The sequence below is a fragment of the Panthera leo genome, chromosome D2 (genome assembly GCF_018350215.1).
Source record: "Panthera leo isolate Ple1 chromosome D2, P.leo_Ple1_pat1.1, whole genome shotgun sequence".
NCBI classification, from domain to species: domain Eukaryota; kingdom Metazoa; phylum Chordata; class Mammalia; order Carnivora; family Felidae; genus Panthera; species Panthera leo.
In genome coordinates, this window is record NC_056689.1 from 26,078,004 (window position 1) to 26,092,501 (window position 14,498).

The window sequence follows — 14,498 nt, forward strand, 5'->3', positions numbered from 1 at the left end:
TGTATTTGGACAAGATTTCCCAGAGTGCTGGAAATTATCATGATGCCTTAACTGTAATTGCTGTTTATTTCTCTTTTGCTATCATCATGAGATTTCCTTCTTTTTTTTTATCAATAAAGATAGAGATCTCTGCATCAACTACTAATTAGATATTTTGGTTTTTTTTGTTTGTTTCTTTCTTTCTTTCTTTCTTTCTTTCATGCCATGGATATACTCCTAAATTAGCCAATATCAGACTAGCGCAGAATCAGGGAAATACTACATTTTGTATAGTAATTGAATAAAATCAATCAGATAACATACATAGTTGTTTTGTTGTTATAGAAATTCTTTCAATTTTTTTTTTGCTGTTGTTACATAGTCTCACAGAAAACCTTTATCTCTGGAAGTGAATCATAGCCTTGATCTCTGCTGGAGCTGTTTTAATGAAGTGTCAAACATGCATTTTAGCATTTTGAAAATTTCATATTAGAAGGTGTGGGAATGCTGAGCAAAAGTCCAGCAAAGAATTTCTGAATAGTTGTTGTTCTCTAACCAACAGCAGGGATATTCCTAGACAAGAATTATGCACAAAAGAAACCCGTTGCTACTATTTAGATTTTAAAAGGCATTTTGTTCATTTGGCATATTTTCTACATGATTTTATGCAGTAAATAGGCCAGTAAAAAGTAACACCATGTAAACAAAGTTTTGCAGAGTTTATTTTATCCATGTAAAAGGGAAATTAAAACACTTGCAAACTACCAATTTAAAAATCAACATTTATGAAATAATTAAGAATGGTCTCTAGTCTTAGAAGTCAGATGTTCCTAATTAATTCAGAAAACAAAATTTCCTAAAATTTTAAAACTACTTTGTTTCTATAAAATCATACATACACACACATACTGACATACATGTTTGCATGTATATAATATATATGAAACAGAGGTACATATATATACTTAGTAAAGGTGGATTATTTTTATTTTTTTATTTTTAGAGAGACAGAGGGCACAAGTGGGAGAAGGGGAAAGAGACAGAGGGGGAGACAGAGAGAGTCTTAAGCAGGCTCCATGCTCAGTGCAAACCCAATGTGGGTCTCAATCCCATGATCCTGGGATTATGACCTGAGCAAAATCAAGAATCAAACAGTCAACCAACTAAACCACTCAGGCGCCCCTCAGTAAAGATGAATTAAGGCAATAATTGATACATTTCCACTGGCTTAGAGTGAATGTGTGTGTGAACACTCACATGTGCTTGCCCACATATATGTGCAATTGAATGATAGGCTTGGAAAATATAATTATTTAGATCAACATTTTACATTTACTCAGTGTAATACATTTTAAGCTAAAATGTAATTTTTTCCCTAAAAAACATGCAGATGTGCCTGAAGTTATATGTTAAATATACACATGGAAACAAAATTCAGGGAATTTCAAAGAACTGTTCTTTCTACAAAATATCAAACATTTAAATCTGCTTTACCAAGATATAGCCAGCTAGTAATACCATTAAAGATAGGAAAAATCGCTAATCCAAGATCATCCTAATGTCAAAACTTAGCCTTTTTTTTTACGTAGTATCTATAAAAATAATCTATTCACATTTAGCATATTTGTTTTTATGAGAAAAACTGTACTACACTTGTTGGGTGTTTTGGTTTTCTCTGCCTGGTAGGCTTAAGCTCTTTTGGATTTCTGGGAAAGTATTTTGCAGATAGATAACCTAATGGCATATTAGTTACTTCACTTCGCGGAAAGGAGCTTGCTTACTGAAAAAGATTTAGCTAACACATTTGAATTCAGGTCCTATCACATCTATAATCCTTTGCTACTTCTCTTTTCTGTTCCTATTTTAGTAGTCAGCAATCTTTGGCCAATTATTACTTAAAAAAAAAACGTTTTAGCTCTCTTCAACTTCACTGCAATATTCTTTAAGACAGACTACATTCATCAATCCTTTATATTCAGAAAGGTCAGCAAGTTAAAGATGCGTGATATTGCCAGTGTCCCTTTCTCGGGGGTGGCCACTGTCTTCCATATTGTTAAAAACAATGCATGTGCTAACACAACGAGAAGTAGACTATGAGAGATGCGACTTCAAAATCTTTACTTCCAACACTGATTATAGAAAATGAGCTCAGATTTTCTCAGCTTTATCTCTCTGTCCCAGCAATGCGAATGCTTAGCCCACCTCGACCACTGCCCTGGACCCCTTCTTCTCAGCACTGTTTTTCCAGAGGCTAGCATCAGCGAGCCCAGGGCCTCTCCTGCTACCATCATTTTGGTGGAGTAGTGTCTTCAAGAGCCACCAAACAGGCCAGGTGAGACAATCTGAAAGTTTAATAAAAATCCATGTAGCAAATTGTGATTAATGGGAAGTAGGAAATAGGGAGCGGGGTTACTGGCATATAAATTATCTCTGTACCCTTCCACAGTGACCTTGTATCTTGTCTTGAGGTTGATGGCTACTGTGACAATAAGTCACCTTCTTGGCCTCAATATTTTCCTCATGCTCACTGCCTTGAAAAATTGTATCACCCGGTAAAGCATTAGTGCTTACACCTTTTTAAGACTCCGTTTCCCTGGGGGAAGTAAAGTAAGTTGTAAAGGCTGTCTTTATTATATTTGCATATGCTTTTTAAAATTGTGTTATAACTCAGGCTCTTTCTGTAGATATAAATGATCTACCATTTTGACTAGCTGTTTAATTATTAATGTGCATGAATATTTTAATGCACTGATTTTCATTCAATATATTCACTCAAATAAGCAAATAATAATTGACTCATTATTCAATTATCACTTTTCCTGATTGAAGATACAGCTCAATTATAAAGAAACAAATGTTAATGTCTGATTCATCAGGTACACATAGATATGTTTTGTGCCAGCAACAGGAAACCTTAGCTTTTAATTCAGAAAGTAATGATAGTTGCCCTAAGAAAAAAAATATAATCATAATTTGATTCCTGGTGGGCTTTGAAAGAAAGTTTGTATTTTTGTGACTACAGGTTTCTTCCTGCTGTATTGAAATGTCAAAGATGGTAACAATATTTATATTTTAGAAGTTAGTTTTTTCTTGTAATCTTTGGAGGTAACCTCAGTATAATAATGAAAAGAGGTAGGATAGCAAATAGAAGTCTACAATTTAGTTGTCATTTTAAGACCTTTGTAGGTCCTACACATTTTTAAAGCTTTCAATTCACATCATAGAAAATATATTAAAAATTCAGCCTCCTAAATACATTGCTTCTGAAGAAGATGAAATTAATTTTACAACTTGGTCTTTGAAAATATTTCCATGTATTTGACTGATTTTTTTTTTTCAGTTCTTTATAAGCAAAGATGCTCTTGATTAGCAAAAACAAAACAACCCCCCCCCCAAAAAACCCTACCTTTTGGCAACTATGGTAACCCATTTATAAATTCCAATAATTAATGAAGTTGACACAATATTAAAATTATTGAAATTAATTAATTATATTAATTTTTTTGTACTTGAGAAAAGATGTATTTTTTTAAATGTTTATTTATTTTTGGGAGAGAGAGAGAGAGAGACAGAGCTTGAGCATGGGCAGGGTAGAGAGAGAAGGAGACAGAATCTGAAGCAGGCTCCAGGTCCTGAGCTGTCAGCACAAAGCCCGACGTGGGGCTCGAACTCACAAACTGTAAGATCGTGACCTGAGCTGAAGTCAGACGCCTAAACGACTGAGCCACCCAGGTGCCCCAGAAAATATGTGTTTTATGTCAATTATTTAATCAAGTCCCTGAAGAGCTTTACACAGTGATCTTATATTGCCAAATAGATAGTAATCATTGCCTGACATTTATCATGAATAAAACTTATTGAATAGAGAGTAAGTAGACTTTAGTGTTTGTATTACAATTTGAACAGATTTTACTCTGAATGTTGTCCACTGAGATCTTTGAGAATTTGCATAAAGGATGACAAAGACCAGGTTCATACATTCCAGGAGATTACAGTTACGGGGAAAAGCTTAACACAAAATGGTATCATCTTTGTCAAGTAAAAATGAAATATTGCTCACAAAGAATAAAGCTAAGAGAAAACGTATGGAATTTCATTGCCTAATTATCTTCCTGCTGAAACCATGGATTTATTAGTAGTTAATTTTGTACTATAGCAGCTAGAAAGAAAGTAGAAAATTAAACATGCTTTTATTTATTTTCATAAACTATTTTCTTTTGAGGGGTGAGGGAACAGATGCCTTTTATTGGTCTAACCAGCATAACTAGTAGTAGGTTTGGGCAGAGCTCCCCAACCTGTCCTGGCTCCCATCTTCTCTCTCCTGGGAGTTTGTGACTCACCCCAGGGGAGAAGAGTGTCAGGCAGGGGTGGCAGGCAGAGCCAGGACCAAAAAGGGGAGCAGGGTGAAGTAGGAAACACAGGGTTACCAGATCACTCAAATGAAAAGTCCATCGGGGCAGAAGAGAGGATGTTTCGCCACACGGGCCCCTCTGCCCTTGCCAGGAATGGAAGGGGGCCAGGGAGCTTTCACTAGAGGTTTCCCGTTTGGCTTGTTTTATACAAGGGCTCCTGAAAATAAGACTTCGGTGATACAACATAACTCCTACACCTGATTCCTACAACATCTGAAAAACATTAAAGGTTGATACCCTTGAAAATCTGAAACGCTATACTGTAAGTTTTACGGGTTTTGATGGAAATCATGTACAATCTCGGAAGCCTTTGAGAAAGAACCAGATCCAGTGGATTCACTGTTAATCGTTCTCGCTTCCTCACTTAGCACTAGCGTGCCCTTCACTCAGGCCCCTCCAGTGCGGAGTCCCAGGTACTGCATGTAGACACAGCTCGATTCTATGTGCTGAGGCCATTCTGATCTTCAGTTCCACCATCAGCAGGCAGTTTTTAAAATATGACCCACTTCTGGGGAAAAAGTATGCGAAGCAAATGGAAACGGCCCAAGGTTTCTAAGCCTTTGCACTAAGAGACACTTTGGTTTAGATAATTCTCCAAGTGGGAGACTGCCCTGGGTGTTGTAGGATATTTCAACAATCCCTGCCCAGTAGGGTGCGTAGCACCGTCCTTTCAACTCGTGACAAACAAAAATGTCTTCAAGCACTTTCAGATGTTCCCAGGAACGGGGGGAGACAAATCTGAACTGAATGACAACCACAGAATTAGTCATATCATGTGGTGCAAGGCGATGGGCCAACCTGTCATTCAAGAGAGTTCGCGCCCCGTTCCTCTTGATTTCTTGTACTTAGTACTTCAGCTTCCCACTGGGACAGTAGTTGAAGAAGAGCCCGTTGGCTCTGGTCCTAGAATAGTAACTGCTGCCGCAGTAAAAGCTATGAGTTCTGGACTCTAAGAGACTTAAATTAGTTCTGGTGATTGCACTTACTATTTGATGATGCTATGAAGCAAATTATGTCCCCCCACACTTCATGTGTTGAAGTCCTAGCCCCTAGTATGACTGTATTTGGAGAAAGAATCTTTAAAAAGTAATTAAGGTTAAATAAGATTATAAAGGGTGGGCCTTAATCCACTAGGATCAGTATCCTTATAAGAGGAGGAATAGAGACCAGAGTTCAAGCTCTGTCCCTCCGTCCCTCTCTCTCTATCTCTCTCACAGCTACGTGAGGACACAAAGAGAAGGTGTCCATTCATAAGCCAGAAAGAAGCTCTCACCAGAAACTGATCATGTTGGCACCTTGATTTCAGACTTCCAGCCTCAGAACTGGGAGAATAACTTTTTGTTGTTTAAACCACCAAGCCTACGGTATTTTGTGATGACAGCCCTAGCTGACTAAGACAATAACTTTGGACAAATTACTTATTTCTCTGGTTTCAGTGTCTTCACCAGTTCAATGGAGGAAAATATGAAAATCTATTTTTCATATATATATATATATATATATATATATATTTTTTTTTTTTTTTTTTTTTTTTTTTTTCCCTTTCAGTGTTGTCAGGGTGAGTGGATCCTGACCAAATATCCCACAGATGCTGGCTGCAGTAATATCTGTGAATGAAGTCATTATCCAGAACTAACATGATGTCAAAGACATCACATTTTAAGGATTTCTTCCCTACCAGTCTTATTCCTGTTGTTGTAACTCACCCATTGGTTTAGACATTTTCCTCTAACCCCTTGAACCTTGGTCAAGATTGTTGAATACACGTGCACACCGTGTCATACCGACTTTGCTGCCCTAAAGGGTAAGCCAACAACATCTGCTTCTGCCAATCAGTGTCTTTCTCCTTCCAATAGATTCACCCATATTACTAAGGCTCCATTAAGTCCCACGCAAGAGCTTAATTCGTATAATTTTGAAAGGTAATGCAAAGGGATGTGTATTTTGACCATTTTAAGTATTCTGCCAGCCTGCTTCTCAGATTCATAATAATGTCTTAAAATGCATAATACAGGGGTGCCTGGGTGGCTCAGTTGGTTAAGCGTCTGACTCTTGATTTTGGCTCAGGTCATGATCTCACAGGTAGTGAGTTTGAGCCCCACATCAGACTCTGTGCTGACAATGCAGGGCCTGCTTGGGGTTCTCTCCCTCTCCCTCTCATTCTGCCCCTTACCCTCTCTCTCTTTCTCTCAAAACAAAAACAAAAGCAAAAACAAAAACAAACAAACAAAACCTTAAAATGCATAATACATAACATGGATTAGAAGGAAACCAAGCTTTAATTATTATTATATTTTAATACATTTTATATATCCATCTGCTTGCTTCTTTATTAACTCATTAAATAACAAGATCTAATTGAGGGTCTAATTCACTACTGTAATTACCCAGAAATTTTTCAAGATACTTGCAACGTGATTTGGAAATATCTGTGATTGTCACTGGTGAAAAGGAACAGACACCGTTAACACGGCAGTAGGTTGTTGCCAACATTCACAACTGAAGGAAATGCTAACTTTACTTAGACGTTAGTGAAAAAAATAAAACTATTTTTAAAATGCAACCCCCCCGCCCCCCAGAAAGCTCAATTTGTTGTCAATTCTGCCCGTGGATTCTTTGGGCCCCAGGGTATGATCCGTTGTACTAAAACAATTTGACATTGCTTCACAGAGCACACAGGTCACAGGCATATGCTCCAAATGGACAGTCATCCCTTGGCTCCCAGATCACTTAGAAAGTAGAGCTGTTCTCAAACATTTCAGTTAGGCTTTCTCAATCCTTACAGTTTAGATGCAACTTTCATTTATTTCCATTGCAAGTCTCAAATCGTTAAATAAAACTAATGCAGATTGGGGTTTTCAGCTTCAGAAACACTTGGTCTCTGTTTTGCTGAACACTCCTGATAGGAACGATTTCCTCTCTCTGTGGAGTCTATTTGCTTGGGTTGATTGATATCTCTGCAGACAGACTTCCTTTGAAGTATTGCCCGCCCTATAGCCAGTGCTTAAAAGCTGGAAATGAAGTCCAGCAGGAGTTACCCCGGCTTGTTTCTAGCAAAACCATACTAAGAGAAAGAACATCAAAAGTGAAGATGGGAACAAAGGAGAAGGAGGAAAAAGGCAGCCCACTGCCTTTTATCTATTGATGGGAATGGCCATTGTGTATTAGAGATTTGACTCCAAATGTTTGAAACTGTAACACTGAATACTTTCCAGGTTCAGTCCTTAAAGTCTTACCTTTTACCTTTGGAGCTGTGTTCTTATGAGTCTTCCCTTCACTTGACAGTAAATTTGTAGAGTGGCTGGAAGTCTGAGCTGAGATTTAAAGTACTTAGTCTTTGTTTTGCCCTCAAACCTGTGTGACTTTGGAAAAGTTTGGAAACCTTAATATTTCAGGGCCTCTGATGCTGCATGTACAACATGAGAGAAGGAGAGAGGTGAACCTTGGATTGCTCACAGCTCTGAGACTCAAATTAAATTACCGATATACTTGACTGCCTCCTGAGAACAGAAGCAAAACGTAGGGCTCTTGAACAATGGGAGGAAAGGCACCGAGGATGTTAGAGACACCCTAAGGAGAAAGGTCTGAAATAGTATGGCAAACATGAAAATCAGGTAGCTAAGTATATTCTAAAAGGTGTAATTGTTAGGCTTGAGTGTGAACGTGTACTCTTCAGACACTGAGAAAATACTTGATTATTGGTCAAGTTAGAACTCTGGCTGTTTTTTCTTCTTACAAGGAACTCTCATGTTTTCTTTGTTATTATGTCCACCTTTGGGGTTTCCTGTCGTAGCTCATCAAAGAAATCAACTATGTCTTATTCACTTTTTCCTCTCTAACCTTACACATCATCTGGCATATTGTAGGGCTTTAAATACATATTTGTTGAATTAAACTGACAAACTGTATTTTGATCTATTATGTAAATGCACTATAGTAGATGCTGCAAATTATTAATTCCAATGCTCAAAAATGCTTACTATTCGTCTGTATCATTTTGACATTCCTTTCAAAAACGTGCATGACTTAATAAGTATAAAACATCACCGTGTCTTAAGAATGCACTCAAAAAATAGTGGAAAAATAATAGAAAATGTATTGTCCCTACGTGGACATCATATTCAGTGCTTAGCATACAGTTGGTGGTTTTTGGAATGTTCTTAATACAAACAGGAGCAGAGAAGTTTCTTCCAAACAAAAGTTAGCTTATTTCTTATTAGTGTTTTCAAGAGTCATAATTCAAAATTCATGGTGTATTTTCAAGGACATCAATTTTACCAAGAAAGAGCAGAGAGAGGCGCACAGGTACTGAGTCCAAGATAGAAAGCTGATTTATTGCTTTAGCTTCATTGTGGGGAGACTTTCTTCTCTCCTGTATGACCGTGTGATCACTTAATCCAAAATGAATACCTTAATCGATAGGGATCATCTTTAAGAACGTCAGTCTAAGGTAGATAGAGCAGGGTTGCCCAGCGTAATCTCAGACGGAATACACTGGCATCTTACCTGCTTATTTTCACTCTGACCTTTGGCCCCACATTTCTTTCAGTTAAAAGCACTCATGCACTATCTTCTATATCTCTCCAGTTTCTACCTATTGTGTACAGAAGGTGCTACGTGTTGGTAAATAAATTATCTTTATCGGGACACACTTTTAAGGAGGTGAAATTGACGGAATTCAATGAGCCTTACAAGTTCCCAAATACCAAACTTACCGTAACTGTTCATTCTGGATTAAAGCAATACATTATATATATTTTTTTCTTCTGGTTTGTATTCAACACTACAATTGATCATCTGTTAATGCGTATAATATATTTTTTTTTCGTCAGCCTCAGACACTTTTCCTTGCCAAGCATTCTTAGCTTTTTTTATCTCTATACGAGATGACTCTGTTGACACCTCACTTGATAACCGTTCTTCAAATTACCTGGACTGCCATGTAGTCTGTTCTGCTAATAAAGAATTCCAGTCTTGCGTCCTGACTGCTCATGCTATCAGCTGTGGTCTCTCCGTTCAGCCCTATTTAGCTGCTGTGACTGTTTACTCTGGAGGTGCTTCTAGACAGCCACATGCACAGTGCTGGTTTTTAGTGGACTCACTACACTAACCCTCATCCAAACGAGGCTTTATCTGTCCAATTTTGGAGCCATAAACCTGCTCCATTCCTTAGTACGTTAGATTTTTATGCCAGTGAAGGGACAAAATGCCTCTGGGGCTTAAATTCCCAGGGTATAGTAAATTACAAAATAAAATTGATACATTAAGTACACTGTATATCTACAAAGTATACATTTATTAATATATATTCCATTTCTGTAGTGATGTATTCTTGTTAATTTATTTTGAATTTGTGAAAAAAACCCTGATTTTTCATAAGTCACAAAGAGCCAGAAGGCGTAAATCAAGTTGACAGATATAATCAAACAAAGAAACTGTGTGTTTTAAATATTTAAGCATAGTTTTTATTCTGTTAGAGCTTCTATTGAAGTGAGATTAGGATGTAATGAAAAGGTACACAATATGAGAAAAATAATTTTAGTGTTAAAATGAATTGCAGATACAGGAAGTTTTTTGATGTGAAAGGGAAAGTTTATTAAAATGAAGTTAACATATGCCTATTAAAATGAAGTTAACATATACCAAAATAATAGCAATTTAGATTATTTATGTGATTAACTGTGCCTACGCACACAGGTGTGGGTGCACACACACACACACACACACACACATGTAATGTGTATAATTGTAGTGAACTCTCTGGAAGTGTTTGAACCCACTTGTCATCAATGGAGATTGTAATTACAGAGGATTTTCACTCTCCGCCATGCATATCTGCATTTTTAAATGTTTGGTAAAGTGTATATACTATTTAAAAAAACACTAAGAGCAAACACTGTAAATCTGCTGATTTCACTAAGCTTTCTTAAAGCTAAATCAAAAGGTGCAGCCTGTGTTGAAAACATCAAAAACCTGGGGTGCCTGGTTGGCTCAGTCAGTTCAGTTAAGAGTCAGATCTTGCATTTCGTGGGTTCGAGCCCTGCATTGGGCTCTGTGCTGACAGCTGAGCCTGGAGCCTGCTTCGGATTCTGCGTCTCCTCCCTAGCTCTCGGCCCCGCCCTTGCTCAAGCCCTCTCTCTCTCTCTCTCTCTCTCTCTCTCTCTCTCAAAAATAAACATTAAAAAAATTTTCAAAAAGACTTCAAGAACTATGTCCTAGAAAATCAATTTAGTTTAGCTTATGGTAACTAAAATATTCCTTAAAACCACACAGAACACAGTGGACATTCTTTCCTAGTCTTCATTCAATAGGTTGTCTGAACGAGACAATAAGGAACTAAGGTCTATAAATGCTTATTGTGAAGCTAGGGATCAAATATTCAGCTTAATGACCTGATAACAGTAAAGCAGAGAATAGACCTTAAACCTGAACCCCCCAAAAGAGCTTCTTCCATCATTACCTTGAACTGAGATAGTTGTTGGTACCTAACTGACTTACTCCCTGAATCCCAAACAGAAAAGACCATAGTTTTGGGTGTAGGTATATTCAAAATACAAGATATTCAAATACATTGTCCAATGAATTAACCACTATTACTTCAATGGGAAAAAATGGCTAGAAAGAAAAAAAAAAAGAATATTCCCAGTGTGTGTTCCAAAAGCATCTTGGAGATGTATAGTGGATATTTGCATATTACAGGCTATGAAAAATCCTTCAGAGAAAAAAAACCAATCAAAACCAAACAGGACCATATTAAAGTGTTCCCCACACTTGTTTATCTATAGAACATCCACTTTTTTTTTTTTTTTTTTTTGGTATCTCATTAACTTTTGTATTGGAGAGACATTTAGTGAAAGTAAGTTTGTTTTTTAATTTTTTAAATTAATGTTTATTTATTTTTGAGAGAGAGAGAGAGAGAGACAGAGTGTGAGCGGGGGAAGGGCAGAGAGAGAGGGAGACACAGAATCCGAAGCAGGCTCCAGGCTCTGAGCTGACAGTAGAGAGCTGCACGCGGGACTCGAACTCACGAACCGCGAGATCATGACCTGAGCAAGGTCGATGCTTAACCGACTGAGCCACCCAGGCGCCCCTAGTGAAAGTTTTTAAAAAATGTTAAAAAATAACTTTAATTGGAACCCCTTTTGTAATAAAAGTAAACACTATTCCTCACGAGGTTTTTGCGATCCGTAGGATTGAATGTAAATTTTTAGGGAGTCAATGCTGCTGAGAAGAGTAAAAACGTTGTAATTGTTTTCAAAATAAACAAGAATTCCCTACGCTTTTGTGAAAGAACTACTCTTCTGCTCACCCTTGAATATCTCTTGAATTCCTAACATAGTCTTATAGCATTAACTTCTCATACTCGGAAAAAAAAAAAAAAAAAGAAAAAGAAAAAAACCCAGCAGCAATATCCTTGTTAAAAAGCTCTAGAGACAGGGTGTGGACACATGCATGCAGGCACCCAAATATAATTCCTGCTGGCCACTGTGAATTGAAATAGCTACTAAATCTACTTAAGACTTTGGTCAAGAGAAGCTTTGTACACGTGAATTATTTAATTAGGAAACAAAAATAACAAAACATATGAGTGCCAATCTATTTTCTTTATGGCTACAGTAATAACTAAATTAATAATTTAATAATTAAAAACGCTATTTTTGGGGATACCTGGGTGGCTCAGTCCAACTTCGGTTCAGGTCATGATTTCACGGTTCGTGAGTTCGAGCCTCGCATCAGGCTCTGTGCTGACAGCTCAGAGCCTGGACCTTGCTTCAGATTCTGTGTGTCCCTCTCTCTCTGACCCACCCTCCTGTGCTCTATCCCTCTGTCTCTCAAAAATGAATAAGTGTTAAAAATTATTTTTAAAAAATGCTCTTTTCATCAGCAAACTACTGCAGTGTTTAATAGTAAACTCTTGAACTTTCTCTTCAGATTTTGTTTCGCTTAAAGTAGCAGGCAGAAACTATTTTCTGCCTGGTTGTAACAGGTTCATTGAAAATGGAGAGATACCAAGGTCCCCAAAGTCCCCTCTTTGGCCTACCAGTGTGTCTGAAAACCATTATTTTCTTGTGTTTTGTTTGAAGCATTATCTCTAGAAAGCTGCTATTGAAATATATAACCTGTACTGAATTGAGGTTATTCCATTATACATAATTAGGGTTTCTGTAAGCATGAAGACTTCTGTATCTCAGTGTCTGGATCTCACTGGTTCTCAATCCTTTGCGTACATTAGAATTATCCACGAAACTTAAAAAAATGTTGTATCCCATGCTAGACCAACGGAATCAGAATCTTTGGGTTTGAACCTAGGCATTTCTTTAAAAAGTCTCCCTTCTGGTTATTCTGATTCATACTGAAGGCTGAAAACCCCTGACATAAGGAAATTCCATGTGCTTCTATGATATGAGGACTACTATTTTCTCAAGGACAGCTACAAAATTTGTGGGGCCGACTGCAAGATGAAAATGAAGGGACCCAATTCAAAAAGTAGAAAAAATACAATTAAAGATACTAAAATGTAGTGTTTGTTCCATCTTTTGACTTGTGATGCTTTATGTTTTGCTATTTAATGTTGCTCTAAGTGTAAAGAAAAAATCATTAGCATGAATTTTGCTATTGATCTGTATATTTTGCAATGCCTGTTTTAAGTACAAATATGAAAGCATAGAGAATCCCCAAATTGCACAATGCATATTTTGTAACTTGCATATGTTATACTGTCTTATCAAAACAGTGGAATCAATACAAAACCACGTTAAATGTTTTTATTTCACTTCTTGATACACTCACATTCTACCAACACGCTCCACCTTTACCTTACCAATAAGCAAGGGAGGCGTTTCCTTTCCTTCTACGTCACCAACTTCAGTGTAGGCGTTTAGCTAATATATGGAGGTAACATGAGTAGGAAAGACTATGATAGGGTTCCTTGATCATTCTTGCTTCTTAGAGAGCCAGAGTTTTGCTTTTTTGTGTGTGTTCAAAACAAATTTTGGTTCAGATGGCCAGAGGTGGCATCTGGGAACTCAGTGACCCCTCTTATTCAGTCACAGATGTAAACAACTTGCCCTGGGTCTTGCTGTCTTACCATTTATTATGGGTCCGCCGGGATTCCGTGCTTGTGAGACGTCGTGAATATTACATGTAAATGTGTGAGCAAGAAATATTAGAAGATACGGATATTGTGCATGCCACTTCTGTTTCTGCGTCAGACTTCACTTCAGAACAAGAGTTCAAAGTTAAAACTATAAAGTTTTACAAGATGCCGCAGCAGAGTATTAAGCCAGGGAGGGGCCTTTTGAGCATGAGTTCTCTACAACGGCAGGTGTTCAACATCCGTGGCGCGGTCCTATCCTTACTCTCTAGAGTGGATTCCCCACTGTTACAGTGAAAAGTTTTCAGTCACTTGAGTTGAGCTCTAAAACTAGTGACTTTGATTAAGTATCTTATATTTCCAGAGCCTCAGTGTTTAACAAAAAGAAGATAATATTTTATGAGTTGTAGAGGAATAAATCATTTCCTGAAGCAACCCAATTTTGCTTTTATTTTGCAGACTTGCTTTTCCTGATGACCTGGGCTACGGTAATTGGCAATCGTTTGCTTAGACTGAATTTGAATGTCCCAGTATTCTCAGGTTTTTCACCCATCATCTTTTTCTGCTCTGATGCCTGGATGTATTTTCGTTTCTCTGCTCTCATACTACTAAGGGTAAAAGGAAAGCTTCCGAACAAAGAGCTATTCTGAAGATTCTATCTAAGACTTTCTTTCCGTTAGAAATGTCCTCCATTATCAAAATCAAGAATATGTATATCTGTGCATATTTATGTATTTATATTATATGCACACAGACAAATGCTTATATACTCATATATGCTGATCGTGCATTTGTTTCCAAAGCCATTTTTCACCCTTCCTCTGGTCTGCTCTAAATCGCTGGGGCTGAATTCTGCCAATTTTATTTCCTCAGTTTCCTTGCTGGGTTCAGCCAACAGGAGAAGGCAGGGTATCCTGCGTTCTATTTTTCTGCATTAAGTGGTGTGATCAGCAGCAGTTGCAGCCCCTCTGTGGTGGGTTCCATCTCCCAGCAAGCTGATCCACTGAGTTTTC